The following is a 13840-nucleotide window of genomic DNA, read 5'->3' on the forward strand; positions in this document are numbered from 1 at the left end:
TGTGCTGTAATGTGATACCTATGTTCTCTGATAGCTATTCTCAGCCTACAGAAAAATCCTTTGTCTCCAGGCAAATAGACAGAAAACCCCTCTAGTTGCTCTTAGCTAAAAAAAAAAACCCCAAACCTCTTCAGATCTGTGAAAAACTTGTGAATTTCCCTGCAGGAGGTTAACTACCCTGTCTTGAGGTAGAGAAAACTCCAGCTCAAAAAAGACAAGTCCCTTTGTTATGCTTACTGCTTTGGCCCTCAGGCAGAGACAAAAAAACTCTAACTTCTTTCAGCTTAAAACCTGTTTCCAAACAGCCCAAAGGAAAAAATGTCCTTTTAAAATTCTACTGTGCTTCTGCTTCAAAATGATCTTAAAAAAAACCCCCTTAAAATTATCCCACCGCTCCGCCACCATGTCAAGCTTCCTTCCTCACTCTGAACTCTAGAGTACAGATATGGGGACCTGCATGAAAGACCCTCTAAGCTTATTCTTACCAGTTTAGGTTAAAAATTTCCTCACGGTACAAACTTTGCCTTGTCCTTGAACCCTATGCTGCCACCAGCACGCGTGTTAAACAAAGAGCAGGGAAAGAGTCCACTTGGAGACGTCTTCCCCCCAGAATATCCCCCCAAGCCCTACAGCCCCTTTCCTGGGGAAGGCTTGAAAATAATCCTCACCAATTTGCGTAGGTGAACACAGACCCAAACCCTTGGATCTTAAAAACAAGGAAAAATCAATTAGGATCTTAAAAGAAGAATTTTAATTCAAGAAAAAGTAAAAGAATCACCTCTGTAAAATCAGGATGGTAAATACCTTACAGGGTAATCGGATGCAAAACATATCTCTAGTCAAACTCTGGACAAAACCTTAAGTTACAAAAAGACACAAAAACAGGAATATACATTCCATTCAGAACAGCTTATTTACCAGCCATTAAACAAAAGGACATGTAACGCATTTCTAGCTAGATTACTTACTAACTTAACAGAAGTTCTGAAGAGCATTCCTGACCTGGTCCCGGCAAAAGCATCACACAGACCCTTTGTGTCCCCCCTCCCCCCTCCGCCTCCAGCTTTGAAAGTAACTTGTCTCTAGATTGATCATTTTGGTCAGGTGCCAGGGAATTTATCTTAGCTTCTTAATAGCCTCTGGCCAGGAGGGATTTTATAGTTCTGTATACAGAAAGGTGGTTACCCTTCCCTTTATATTTATGACAGTGTACATGCCATCAATTTTCAAATACTCCAGCAAAACAGTGGCAGTAAGCAGAATTTAGTTAGCTAGTATGTTATGGCTGCTTCGTTTTGCTCTAGAGTGTCAAAAAGCAGCCACAGCATACTGATGAATCTGGTAATTTCAATTTTTAAAAATGATTTGAGGTTCTACCTCAAATCACGAGAAATGCTGCTAAATAAGTGTTTCCTTCAGAGTAAATTCCCACAGAAATCTGTGATTTATTGGTTCAAAGGCCAGAAGGGACCATTGTGATCATCTAGTCTGACCACCTGCATAACACTGTCCCTCGAACTTCCCCCAAAATTTCTAGACAGGGCCGCCCAGAGGATTCAGGGGGCCTGGGGTCTTTGGCGGTGGCGGTCCTTCTGCTCCAGGTCTTCAAGGCACTTTGTTGAAAACGTGGAGCGGAAGAACCCCTGCTGCCAAATTGCCGCTGAAGACCCGGAGCAGAAGAAGCGGCGGCGGGTCTGCGGCAGCGGGCCCTTCACTCCGGGTGTGTTTGGCGGCACTGAAGGACCCGCCGCTGAAGTGCCGCAGAAAACTTTTAGGGGGGGTGGGACCCTGACAACTCTCCTGGGGGCCCCTGCGGGGACTTGAGCAAATTGCCCCACTTGCCCCCCCCCCCTTCTGGGCAGCCCTTTTTCTAGAACATACCTTTTAGAAAAACATCCAATCTTGATTTAAATTCAGTGATAAAGAATTTACCAAGACCTTTGGTAAGTTGTTCCGATGGTTAATTACTTTAAGATGAAATTTACACCTAATTCCCAGTCTGAATTTACCTAGCTGCAACTTCCAGCCATTGGACTGTTATACCTCTCTCTGCTAGATTGAAGAGTCCGTTATTCAATATTTGTTCCCCATGTAGGTACTTGTAGACTGCAATCAAGTTACCCCTTAATCTTCTCTTTAAGATAAATAGATTCTGCTCCTTGAGTCTCACTTGACTTACTGACAATCTAGGTTTGCATACCTCATGGCAGATTAGTGCTAGAACTCCAAGATACTTAAGAGGAAATAAATTTGCCTAATATACATGTTCTAAATTTAACTATATTTAATGAAATTCTTGGATATAATGAATTCTTAAAGTAGATTTATTTTTCAATTACATTTTGATGTGAAGATAAAAACAACTTAAATAGCCTAAGAATTTATTCCAATTCTTGTTTTGGCATTCTGTGTATGTTTGTATGTTCAAATTTTATTAATTGGATAAGAAAACTGCATCTTCTTCCCCTTCAAAAAGAGAAAAATCATTTATAATTTCCATTTTTAGTATGAGAGCTAAAAAAGCTGGAAAAAATCAATAATGGGCCAAAACCATAGCTTTGCATATTAGTGGCTTTGTCTTATGTATGCAACTATTACCATCCTCCTCTCCCCCCCAAAAAATTGTCCCAATTTTTCACACTTGCTATCTGATCCCCCTAAGTGACATTAGCCAGCACAGGCTGCTTAGGTAGCCTGGGAATTAGAGTCATGGACAGCGACATGATTTTTGTTTGTTTCTTGTACCTTAAGTAAAGCAATCCCTTTGAAATTCACTGCAAATGAGACCTATTTCTCCTCTGCCATGAGACACTGAGGTGTTTAGTCACTAGCTTCAGTGCGACCAGATTCATGACCTGAATATTTTAGGTGTCTGTCTTTCTTTTTCTTTTTCTTTTTTTTTTTTTAAGGTGGTAGGGTAGAGGAAAGGATATTGTCGGGAAGCTTGTCAGGTTTTTTGAAACCTGCAATATCTCATAAAAAAATAATCTTTTAGCCCCTAGTAGAGGTTTTGCTTGAGTAAGGACTGAAGCAATATTGTATAACATCCTCAAAATAATAGGGAACAATTTTTCAATATGTGAAGTTTCAATGTTGTTCATGGTGGAGAAAGAGACAAGTTCTGTTGTGGTGAATGCAGCTCTTTATTGAAATATTGGCCATAAAGGAATGCCTATAATGATCCCAGATTAGCTACAAACCTTAGGCAAAATTTAAGCAGTCATGGAAGGGATTGCTGACTGCACTACAAAATACAAGAAGCACTAGGAAGAAGCTCATGATTACTGACAAATTGACTGACAAAGTTGACATTGTGACATGCCTCCTGGAAGTATAGTTTCATGGATGGTGTTTCTTGGAATGACAACATTTGTTAAGGATGTGTATGAGCATCAGTTTCTAGGTAAGCAGAGGGAAAAAATCAACTATACTTCTCCCCTCAAGTGCAATTCAATCTGATATGAATCCAGCCAATAATGCCCACAACAACAGGGCAAAGATTAGGTTAATCTAGACCACTTTTGGTATGGAGAGGGTAGGGAGTGTTTTTTTTTTTTAAAGTGACTCAGGGTAAGAACTTCTTGAAATATGTGCGAATAACTTATCTTACAAACTCAGCCCTTTTTTCTGTTTTCAAATTATCTGCAAATAGAGCATTTTTTCAATTTGACATAATTATTCAAATAATTAACTATGAGCAAACTAGCCTATGGTTCGTTCAAAAACAATTCACTCTGAATAGTTGACGTTCCTTATTTATTCTCTGGTCACCTAAAGCACAAGGGGTAAAATCTTGGTCCTACTGAAGTTGATGACAAATTTCCATAGTATTGCTTCTGGTTGGATGACCTAATAAATATTTATTAACTGTTTGCAAATAGTCTGTAATTATTTCAATCTATTGGAAAACTAATAAAAAAAGCTTTACAAAATGGTCACCAGAATACTCAGACACAAATATTTATTTCCATAAGTATTTGTGATGCCTTTGCTTTCTGTGAAAATTCTGGTAGAAGGGATGAGGCAGAAGTCTCCCTCATTTGAAAGTTTATAAATATATATTTTTAAAGCAATAAATTGTAAATTACTAGGTTTTAGTTGCAAGAGTAGGCAAATAATTTTACTGCATTCACCCAATTCTACTCCAGATACACCACAGAACTGGTATAGAGACAAATGGGGATTTATTTTGTAACAGTAGATATGTAATTTGAAATAATTATTATTACATCTTTAACTACTTATATGCCCCCCATCTCTGTAGTACCAGAGGGCCTTCCAAGTATTTAAAAATAGGAATAATAGCTGTCTGTCTCTTGCTTTCTGTTTTCCCTGCCTGTAAGAGAAATAGGATGATTGGTTTATAGGTTGTTTGCTTGCTTGCTCGTGTTTGAGAGTGGGTGAATGTGGTATGAAGACTGTTGAGGAAATGAGTCTTATATTTATTTCTGAAAGTGGTCAGTTCCATAATGGTCATTAACTTTTGTATGAGTGAGTTCCATAGTCTAGGTCCAGCTCCTGTGAAACTTTTGTGTCCCGTACTCACAAGCCTTCTCCCATTGGCACACAGTATCAAAGTTTCAGTGGAATATAGCCAGCATAGAACGACATGGTTACAGAGGAAGAGGCATTCTCTCAGGTAATTAGGGACAGTCTCTCAGGTTTGAATATTGGGACACTAACTTGAACGGGATGCTATAATCAGTGGGAATTAATGCAGAGAATTAAACAGATGGATGATGTTTTTTGCAGTGACATTGTTGTTAGACAGCAAGAACTGGCTGCCTTTTGTACTACTGGGAACTTTTTTAGGGCTTTTCTGGATTTCATAGGTTGCAATAATCAAACCTGAAAGTCATTTGTGGATTGATCTCTATGATTAGGTTTATCTGGTAAGCTGGGTCACAAATTTTTGGATAATCACACCTGAGAATCGGGGGGGGGGTGTCGTTTTGTTTTGTTTTGTTTTTTTTTTGCTGCCATAGCTATTTTGTTTTTCAAGTGCTGTTGAAGCCTGACTGGCAATTGGAGGTAAAATGCCAACTGATTTTGAGGTATGTTAGAAGCACTTTCTTCTTATTGACATGACCTTAGTCTTGCCTGGATTCAGCCAGTCGCTCTTCATCCAGGTCTTGCTTTGGAGTAGGCATTGAGAAACCCGGGGAGATAATGCTGAGTACATTTGATGTAAAGGAAATGTAGGCACAGATGTCATCCTGGCACCGCTGGCACTTATGCCCAAATTTTCTTACTGGCTTTTCCAACTGCTTCATGAAGTTGCTGAATAATATTATGGAGAACACGGACTTTGTGGAACTCTAACTGAAGGATTTGGAAATGGAGATGTTATCTATAATGTTTCTGAATTTCATCTGATATTAAGGACCAGAGAGACAAGATGGATGTGGTGATGTCTTACTGGACATTTCAATCATTTCAGGCCACTTCTATTCAATCTGCAACTCCTTGAAAAGGACCAGGGATATTTTGTGAACAGTAATAGTCTTGTTGCTATTGCCAAACAAAGGCATGGGGAGGAGGAGAGAGAGGAATCCTCAGTTTTATCCATACCATTTAAGTATTTAATCTAATAAACAACCTGAAACAATGCATTGTTGTTGTAACTGTGTTTGGTCCCAGGATATTAGAGCTCCTCCATGTTCTAGTTGCTTTAACTCTGATTGTATGGCAACAGCATCTGACATGTGGCCAAACACCCAGTTGTACAATCCCTTGTTCATTATAACTTAGATGCTGGGGAACAGGCCACAGACATTTTTAATGAGTTGTCAAGGTTCCTTTCCCACTCTGAACTCTAGGGTACAGATGTGGGGACCTGCATGAAAAACCCCCTAAGCTTATTTTTACCAGCTTAGGTTAAAACTTCCCCAGGTACAAACTATTTTACCTTTTGTCCCTGGACTTTATTGCTGCCACCACCAAGCATCTAACAAAATATAACTGGGAAAGAGCCCACTTGGAAACGTCTTTCCCCCCAAGCCCTACACCCCCTTTCCCGGGGAAGGCTTGATAAAAATACTCACCAATTTGCATAGGTGAACGCAGACCCAAACCCTTGGATCTTAATAACAAGGAAAAAGCAATCAGGATCTTAAAAGAAAAATTTTAATTAAAGAAAAAGTAGAAGAATCACCTCTGTAAAATCAGGATGGAAAATACCTTACAGGGTAATCAGATTCAAAACGTAGAAAATCCCTCTAGGCAAAACCTTAAGTTACAAAAAGACACAAAAACCGGAAAACATTCCACTCAGCACAACTTATTTTATCAGCCATTTAAACAAAATAGAATCTAATGCATATCTAACTAGATTGCTTATTAACCCTTTACAGGAGTTCTGACCTGCATTCCTGCTCTGGTCCCGGCAAAAGACACACAGACAGAGAACCCTTTGTTCCCCCTCACACCCCCCACCCCCAGCTTGGAAAGTATCTTGTTTCCTCATTGGTCATTTTGATCAGGTGCCAGCGAGGTTATCTTTAGCTTCTTAACCCTTTACAGGTGAAAGGGTTTTTCCTCTGGCCAGGAGGGATTTAAAGGTGGTTAGCCTTCCCTTTATATTTATGACATGAGTTAGTCAGGTCAAAGCCTGAGTCTGTTACTCCAATTCTGTGAAGGTTTTTAAACAAACAAGGACTACCCCTCACTGGTATATAAGGAGTTAAAGCAACCCTGGGGAGGCTGTACCAGAGACAGCCAATAAGGAAAAGGCTTGTAGTGCCAGCCAATTAGGGGAAGGTTTATTGGAGGAGCTAATCAGGGCCTGGCTGGCCCATATAAGAAGGGGCTGCTGAGCAAAGCAGAGTTCAAGGAGGGACGACTGGCTGCCCTGAAGGAAGGAGAAGAGCCAGCACCATGGTCTGAGTAGTGCTAGGTGGGGCCAGGAGAGCATGAGTGTGCTCCCAGACTGAGGCCCTGATACAAGGGCAGAGAAGGCCCTAGAGCTGCAGGGAAGAGGCCCACAGAAACAGATGGTGGAAATTGGAGGTGACCCAGTTGCTACTGATGCAGGTTACTAGACCCTGGGCTGCAGCTTGCCACTGAGTCAAATGGCTTGACAGAGGACTGCTGCCCGCCCCCCACTCCCAGAAGGTGGGATGGGAGAGAACCAACTGGGGCTGTGTCCAGAAGAGGACACCACAGTCCTGAGAGTGACACAGGTCCTGAGGGCAGAAGCTATTGCAGTGAGACACCACTAGATGAAGGTACACCAGCAAACCTGAGCTAATTCCCAGGATGGCCAGCAGAAGGTGCTGCGGTGGTGAGTGACACATCGCGTTACACATGGTGGAGAATGCAGGCATATGGTCACCCCTAATACACAGGGAAGATAGACAGTGGGCACTACTGCCTGGTATAGATGTTTGCAAGACTAAGGTACATGTATGGTGGAGAAAATGGAGTCAGAGGCCTTCTTTGTGGAGGGCTCTGGAGCCTTCCTGAACTGGACTCCAATGTTGGTGCCCCTGCAGAAAGGGGCCGACAAGCTACAAGGGCAACTTCAGATCCTGGTACAGCAGGTGCTCACAGCCCAGCAGAGACAATGGGAGGCACAGGAGTACCTGCAGACCTCTATGTCTGGACTAGCAAAGCAGCAGCTGTACCTGTTTAAGTCACTGCAGGGTGGAGCGGGGGGGAATGGGGGGTTCCATAACAATCACAGGAAGCAAGAGGGGAATTCAGGCCCCAGGACCAGGAGGTGGGAGAATGTTTTGCCTGTGGGTGGGGGGAGTGTCCCTGTGGGAGTGAGGAACAGAGGCCTCATCTGGAGAACAGGAAAGCAAAAGAGCCCAAGAGAGACCCCCTTGTAAGGAGAACAAGGAGGCACTGGGCATGTGGAGGAACTTCTCTCTGGGTTTTAGGGGTATAGTTAACCTAAGGAAAGGGCCCAAGCAAAAGGAGAAGGACGATGAGAGGGCCATGGCCAAGAGGAGACAATGGCTGTGCTTTCTGTGCCATGAGAAGGACCATATAAAAAGGCATTGCCCCCAGAGGAGAAGGGGGGGATGCCTGAGTGCCAGGCTCAGTCAGAGACAAAGAATGAGGGAGCAGTGAGGACCAAGGCCCTGATAGACAGCCATCTACCACACCTAGCAGGGGGAGGTAGGGAGGCGATGGGTAAGATGAGTGGGGCAGAAAGGACCCAGAGAAACAGGGGAACCCACATGGGAGTAGGACAAGCTATGGTGGGGACCCAGACAGACAGGGAAACCCACACGGGAGCGGGACAGGCTACTCTGGGAACCCAGAAACAGGGAGACAGGCTGCTCCTCTTGGTGGAGAGCCTGAGGCAGGAGAGAGACACCCTATGGGCCCAGCTGTGAGAGAAGCTGGAAAGATGGGGGGGGGAACCCTCCCCCCAGGATGTGTGCTTTTAAGGGGGAGGTTGTGTGATGGGGTGGCTGCCCCAACTGGTATATATGGGGTTAAAGCAACCCTGGGGAAGCTGTATGGCAAGCAGCCAATAAGGAAAAGGCTTGTAGTGCCAGCCAATTAGGGGAAGGTTTATTGGAGGAACCAATCAGGGCCAGGCTGGCCCATATAAGAAGGGGCTGCTGAGCAAAGCAGAAGGGGTCACTCTCTGGAGTTCAAGGGGGGAGAACTGGCTGCCCTGAAAGAGAGAGAGAAGAGACAGCACCATGGTCTGAGTAGTGTTGGGTGGGGTCAGGGGAGCATGAGTAAACCCCGGCTGACTGCTGCCAGACTGTGGCCCTGATAGAAGGGCGGAGAAGGTGCTAGGGCTGTAGGGAAGCGGCCCAAGGAAACAGACGGCGGGAGCTGTAGGTGACGCAGAATGTGACTGCCGGTCCCTCCCCCTCCCCTTTTGGCCCCAGTTGCCACTGAAGCAGGTGGCTAGACCCTGGACTGCAGCCTGCCACTGAGGCAAGTGGCTGGACAGAGGACTGCCAGCCCCCCAGAGTGGGGCACAGACAGAGGGCTGTGTCCAGAAGAGGACACCATGGTCCTAAGAGTGACATGAGTCCCAATGGCAGAAGCGACAGCGGCAAGACACCACTAGATGAGGGCGCACCTGCGAACCAGAGCTAATTCCCAGGAGAGCCAGCAGGAGGTGCCGTGGTGGTGAGTGACTGTCATAAATATAAAGGGAAGGGTAAACCCCTTTGAAATCCCTCCTGGCCAGGGGAAAGCTCCTCTCACCTGTAAAGGGTTAAGAAGCTAAAGGTAACCTCGCTGGCACCTGACCAAAATGACCAATGAGGAGACAAGATACTTTCAAAAGCTGGGAGGAGGGAGAGAAACAAAGGGTCTGTGTCTGTCTGTAGTCGTCTTGGCCGGGGACAGAACAGGAATGGAGTCTTAGAACTTTTAGTAAGTAATCTAGCTAGGTATGTGTTAGATTATGATTTCTTTAAATGGCTGAGAAAAGAATTGTGCTGAATAGAATAACTATTTCTGTCTGTGTATCTTTTTTGTAACTTAAGGTTTTGCCTAGAGGGGTTCTCTATGTTTTTGAATCTAATTACCCTGTAAGATATCTACCATCCTGATTTTACAGGGGGGATTTCTTTATTTCTATTTACTTCTATTTTTTATTAAAAGTCTTCTTGTAAAACACTGAATGCTTTTTCATTGTTCTCAGATCCAAGGGTTTGGGTTTGTGGTCACCTATGCAAATTGGTGAGGCTTTTTATCCAACATTTCCCAGGAAAGGGGGGGTGCAAGTGTTGGGAGGATTGTTCATTGTTCTTAAGATCCAAGGGTCTGGGTCTGTAGTCACCTAGGCAAATTGGTGAGGCTTTTTACCAAACCTTGTCCAGGAAGTGGGGTGCAAGGTTTTGGGAAGTATTTTGGGGGGAAGGACGCGTCCAAACAGCTCTTCCCCAGTAACCAGTATTAGTTTGGTGGTGGTAGCGGCCTGTCCAAGGTGTAATATTTTGTACCTTGGGGAAGTTTTGACCTAAGCTGGTAAAGATAAGCTTAGGAGGTTTTTCATGCAGGTCCCCACATCTGTACCCTAGAGTTCAGAGTGGGGGAGGAACCTTGACAGTGACATGCCCCATTACAGATTAATAAAAGGTAATAAGTAAGCAACTTCTGTGAATCAAGGAAGATAAAAATATATAGAACAGTTGTGAGATTATTAAAAATATAAATATATTTGGATATTTGTGCTGTACTAGTGCCTGAACACCATTGTGCTAGAGGCTTTAGGCACATGTGAAGTGTAAACTCAATCATGGAATGAGTCTGTGACTTTATAGTGCTTTAATAACAAATATGCTGCCCTCACTGGGCACTTATGTTGTACAGGCCAGCATCGATTCAGAAAATGATGGTAAATCTCTGAATGAGGGTAGTATGTTGACAGAAGTTTCTGAAGTTCAGTCAGGTTTCACTGACTAATACTTGCTCACTGCCCAGCTGAGAGCTACAGTGAAAATTAAAGATTTTTCTTCCCCTTCCCCACTTCCCTCTGCTTGCATCCAAAGTAACTTTACAGGATTGTTAAATGGAAATAGAAATTACCACTTATTACTTTATCAAGTCCAACTGACAAGGCAACACAGAAACACAGTATAACTGAAGCTGGCCACTGTAATTTGAATACTTTAACACTCTGAGACAATTATTATGTAAATCTTCACTAGAAAAATGTCTTGTACAAGGTTTTTTTTTGTTTTGGCGTTTTTGTTTTGTTGCATGCTTGTCCTTAGCCTGATGCCAGGTGGGCACTGTATTCTCTGAAATTTGATTTCAGCTAGGAAAGAATGTGTAGACAGAAACTCAAAAGAAAATTGAAACTATTTTTCTTCTTTGCTGTGACTTAGTCTGACATGCTTTTATAAGAATTAAAAGAGAATATTGTGAGTAATCTACTTTTATGATCTCTTAGCTGCTATAGCGGGTTGCTTCCTAAAATGTTTTGCAGACAACCTTTGTTGCACTTAACTTTTCCTGTGCCATTATCCATCAGAAAGGGCAGTTTTACAAGGCAGTTAAGTCTAGAAGGCGTAAAATCTGGTAGCTGGCCAATGTACTGCCACTGGTTTCCCTTAATGTGTATAAAATGTTGTTGTTATAACCAAAGGGGAAAACAAATTGCAGCTTTTATGAATTGACTTTTGCTATAAACTGACTGAAATGGTGCCTGCACTGCCCTCCTTTCTCATCATTTTAGAAGCTCATTTTCTTTCAGTGCTTTTCTACAGAGCTTTGTTAGGTCTCTTAGAGATACTAACTGTCATAGTTTTAAAGTTGCACATCTTCAAAGATTTTTTTTTTACACATGGAGATTTTATTAATGATCCTTTTTACCTCTAATAATTGTATGAAATATGATCCTGTTGTCAGGAAATGCAGGAGAATGAAACATAGATTTAGGGATGGATTTTAACGCAAAAGTTAACTTGTAACTCTAAGGGGGGAGGATTAACTTCTCCCTGGCCCCCAAAATACAAGCATTTATTAGGATCCTGTGTAGTGTTAAATATAATCTGTCAAATAACTAATATTCAGAATTGGCCCCATTCAGCCTAAACCCCAGTCCAATTCTGAATTCTCTTCCTCCCCTCCCCTTACCTGTCAGACAATAAAAGGTACACATGAAAGGTAAGTCAGCCTGCAAAGATTTAAGACTTCCCTTTTTCCTCCAGGCCTAATAGAGGCCTGTCAAGATTCCTTCCCCACTCTGAGCTCTAGGGTACAGATGTGGGGACCTGCATGAAAGACCCCCTAAGCTTATTCTTACCAGCTTAGGTTAAAACTTTCCCCAAGGTACAAACTTTTTACCTTTTGTCCTTGGACCTTATGCTGCCACCACCAAGCGTGTTAAACAAAGAACAGGAGAAAAGTCCACTTGGAGACGTCTTCCCCCAAAAATATCCCCCCAAGCCCTACACCCCATCTCCTGGGAAAGGCTTGATAAAACTCCTCAACAATTTGCATAGGTGAACACAGACCCAAACCCTTGGATCTTAAGAACAAGGAAAAAGCAATCAGGATCTTAAAAGAGAATTTTAATTAAAGAAAAAGTAAAAGAAAAACCTCTGTAAAATCAGGAAGGGAAATACCTTACAGAGTAGTCAGATTCAAAACATAGAGAATCCCTCTAGGCAAAACCTTAAGTGACAAAAAGACACAAAATCCAGAATATACATCCCATTCAGCACAACTTATTTTATCAGCCATTTAAACAAAACAGAATCTAATGCATATCTAACTAGATTGCTTATTAACTCTTTACAGAAGTTCTGACCTGCATTCCTGCTCTGGTCCCAGCAAAAGCATCAGACAGACAGACCCTTTGTCATTCCCCCCCCACCCCCAGCTCTGAAAGTATCTTGTTTCCTCATTGGTCATTTTGGTTAGCTGCCAGTGAGGTTATCTTTAGCTTTTTAACCCTTTACAGGTGAAAGGGTTTTTCCTCTGGTCAGGAGGGATTTAAAGGTGGTTAACCTTCCCTTTATATTTATGACAAGGCCACTGATTATCTCCCAGGTCTCATCATAGCTCTGGGAGCAGTCTCTTTTGATTCTCTCACCTACACCAGAACAGTGAGTTCTGATACTACAGACTCCACTTACAAACATACAGCTTCTTAAATTCCTGTCCTTACTTCTAATTAACCTAGAAACAGGCCTACAGAATGCTGTGAGGAAGGTGGGGGAAAAAACCACCAGGCACCTTCCTCAGTTTTGCCCTGAGGGAAAAATTCCGTCTTGAGAATCAAGACTAGTAATTGGTCAGAACTGCAGCATCCTAAAAAACAGAGTTCAAAGTATACACACATTATAGGGCAGAGAGGGTGGGATATCAACCACTGCAGAATGATTGTTGGATGCTCTGAGGGCTTCAGATACAGCAAGGAGGGGACTACAAGAAACAGTCAACCCTTCCCTTTCCCCTCCATATACCAGCCACTGGCAGCAGGGAAAGGCAGTGGAACCTCTCCTCCTGTCCCTGCCCACCTTGGCATGATTTCCATGTGCATATGGGGAAGGGAACAGGCAGAAGGCTCCTGTGCAGCTGAGTGAGCTGGCTGAGCTCCCGCCTCCTTTCAGAACCTCTATTTGAGATAGGGGACATTTTTATATTTTAAATTGCTAAAAAGTTTTGTGGGCACCATTTTTTAGCATTCATGTTTTCCTTGTCAGATTGGTGTGCAGGAAAATCCCACCCTGTCCCTGCAACTGAGTCTTTTAGGACAGCTAACTTGATTTCAAAAGATTCTATTATAAACAAACTCCTTGATTCTCAATCCTCATTCAAACATAGGAAATAAACTTGTTTAGAATGAATGGCTAACTCATGGTATTAAGTATCTAGGAAGTTTAGGTAAGGATGTGATATCTGTGAATAAAAGCACCCCTATATTCATAACCTACACTATTGTAGTAATCTTTGTGCAAAATATGCCTTGTGAGGTATCCTTTAAACAAATTACACAAGAATATTCATGATTGGTGTTATGTATGTACAAAATGCATATTAAGAGTTATGGACAAAAGCTGAAATTATGACTACAATATGTTTACCAGGCAAGTCTGGGGAGGGGGTAAACTGGTTCCTCAAAGACAAAGGACAAGCTAATGCCTCCAGGTATCTTCAAAGTTGATTGGCAATCACCTGGCAAGTGGCCATTTTTGGGCAGCGCAGAGGGGGTAGGAACAAATTGATCTGCATTTTAGCAAACAGCATAGAACCTCTTTCACCATGAGACTCCATGTCTCTGTCCTCACAGCTGGAATGAACTTTACCTAGGGATAACCCTCAGGGAAATGCATTTTAAAGGGTGACTGGACTATAAAAGTGAGGGACAGAACGCCGCAGAAGTGCGTACACTCACGCTCTCACCCAC

General features: G+C 42.8%; 1 protein-coding gene across 9 annotated transcripts in view; it reads left to right on the plus strand.

Moving 5' to 3' along the window:
• Window positions 1–13840, plus strand: part of GALNTL6 (polypeptide N-acetylgalactosaminyltransferase like 6) — a 935384-nt gene that overhangs the window by 450531 nt on the left and 471013 nt on the right. The gene's annotated exons all lie outside the window — the stretch shown is intronic.

The sequence above is a fragment of the Lepidochelys kempii genome, chromosome 4 (genome assembly GCF_965140265.1).
Source record: "Lepidochelys kempii isolate rLepKem1 chromosome 4, rLepKem1.hap2, whole genome shotgun sequence".
Classification (NCBI taxonomy): domain Eukaryota; kingdom Metazoa; phylum Chordata; order Testudines; family Cheloniidae; genus Lepidochelys; species Lepidochelys kempii.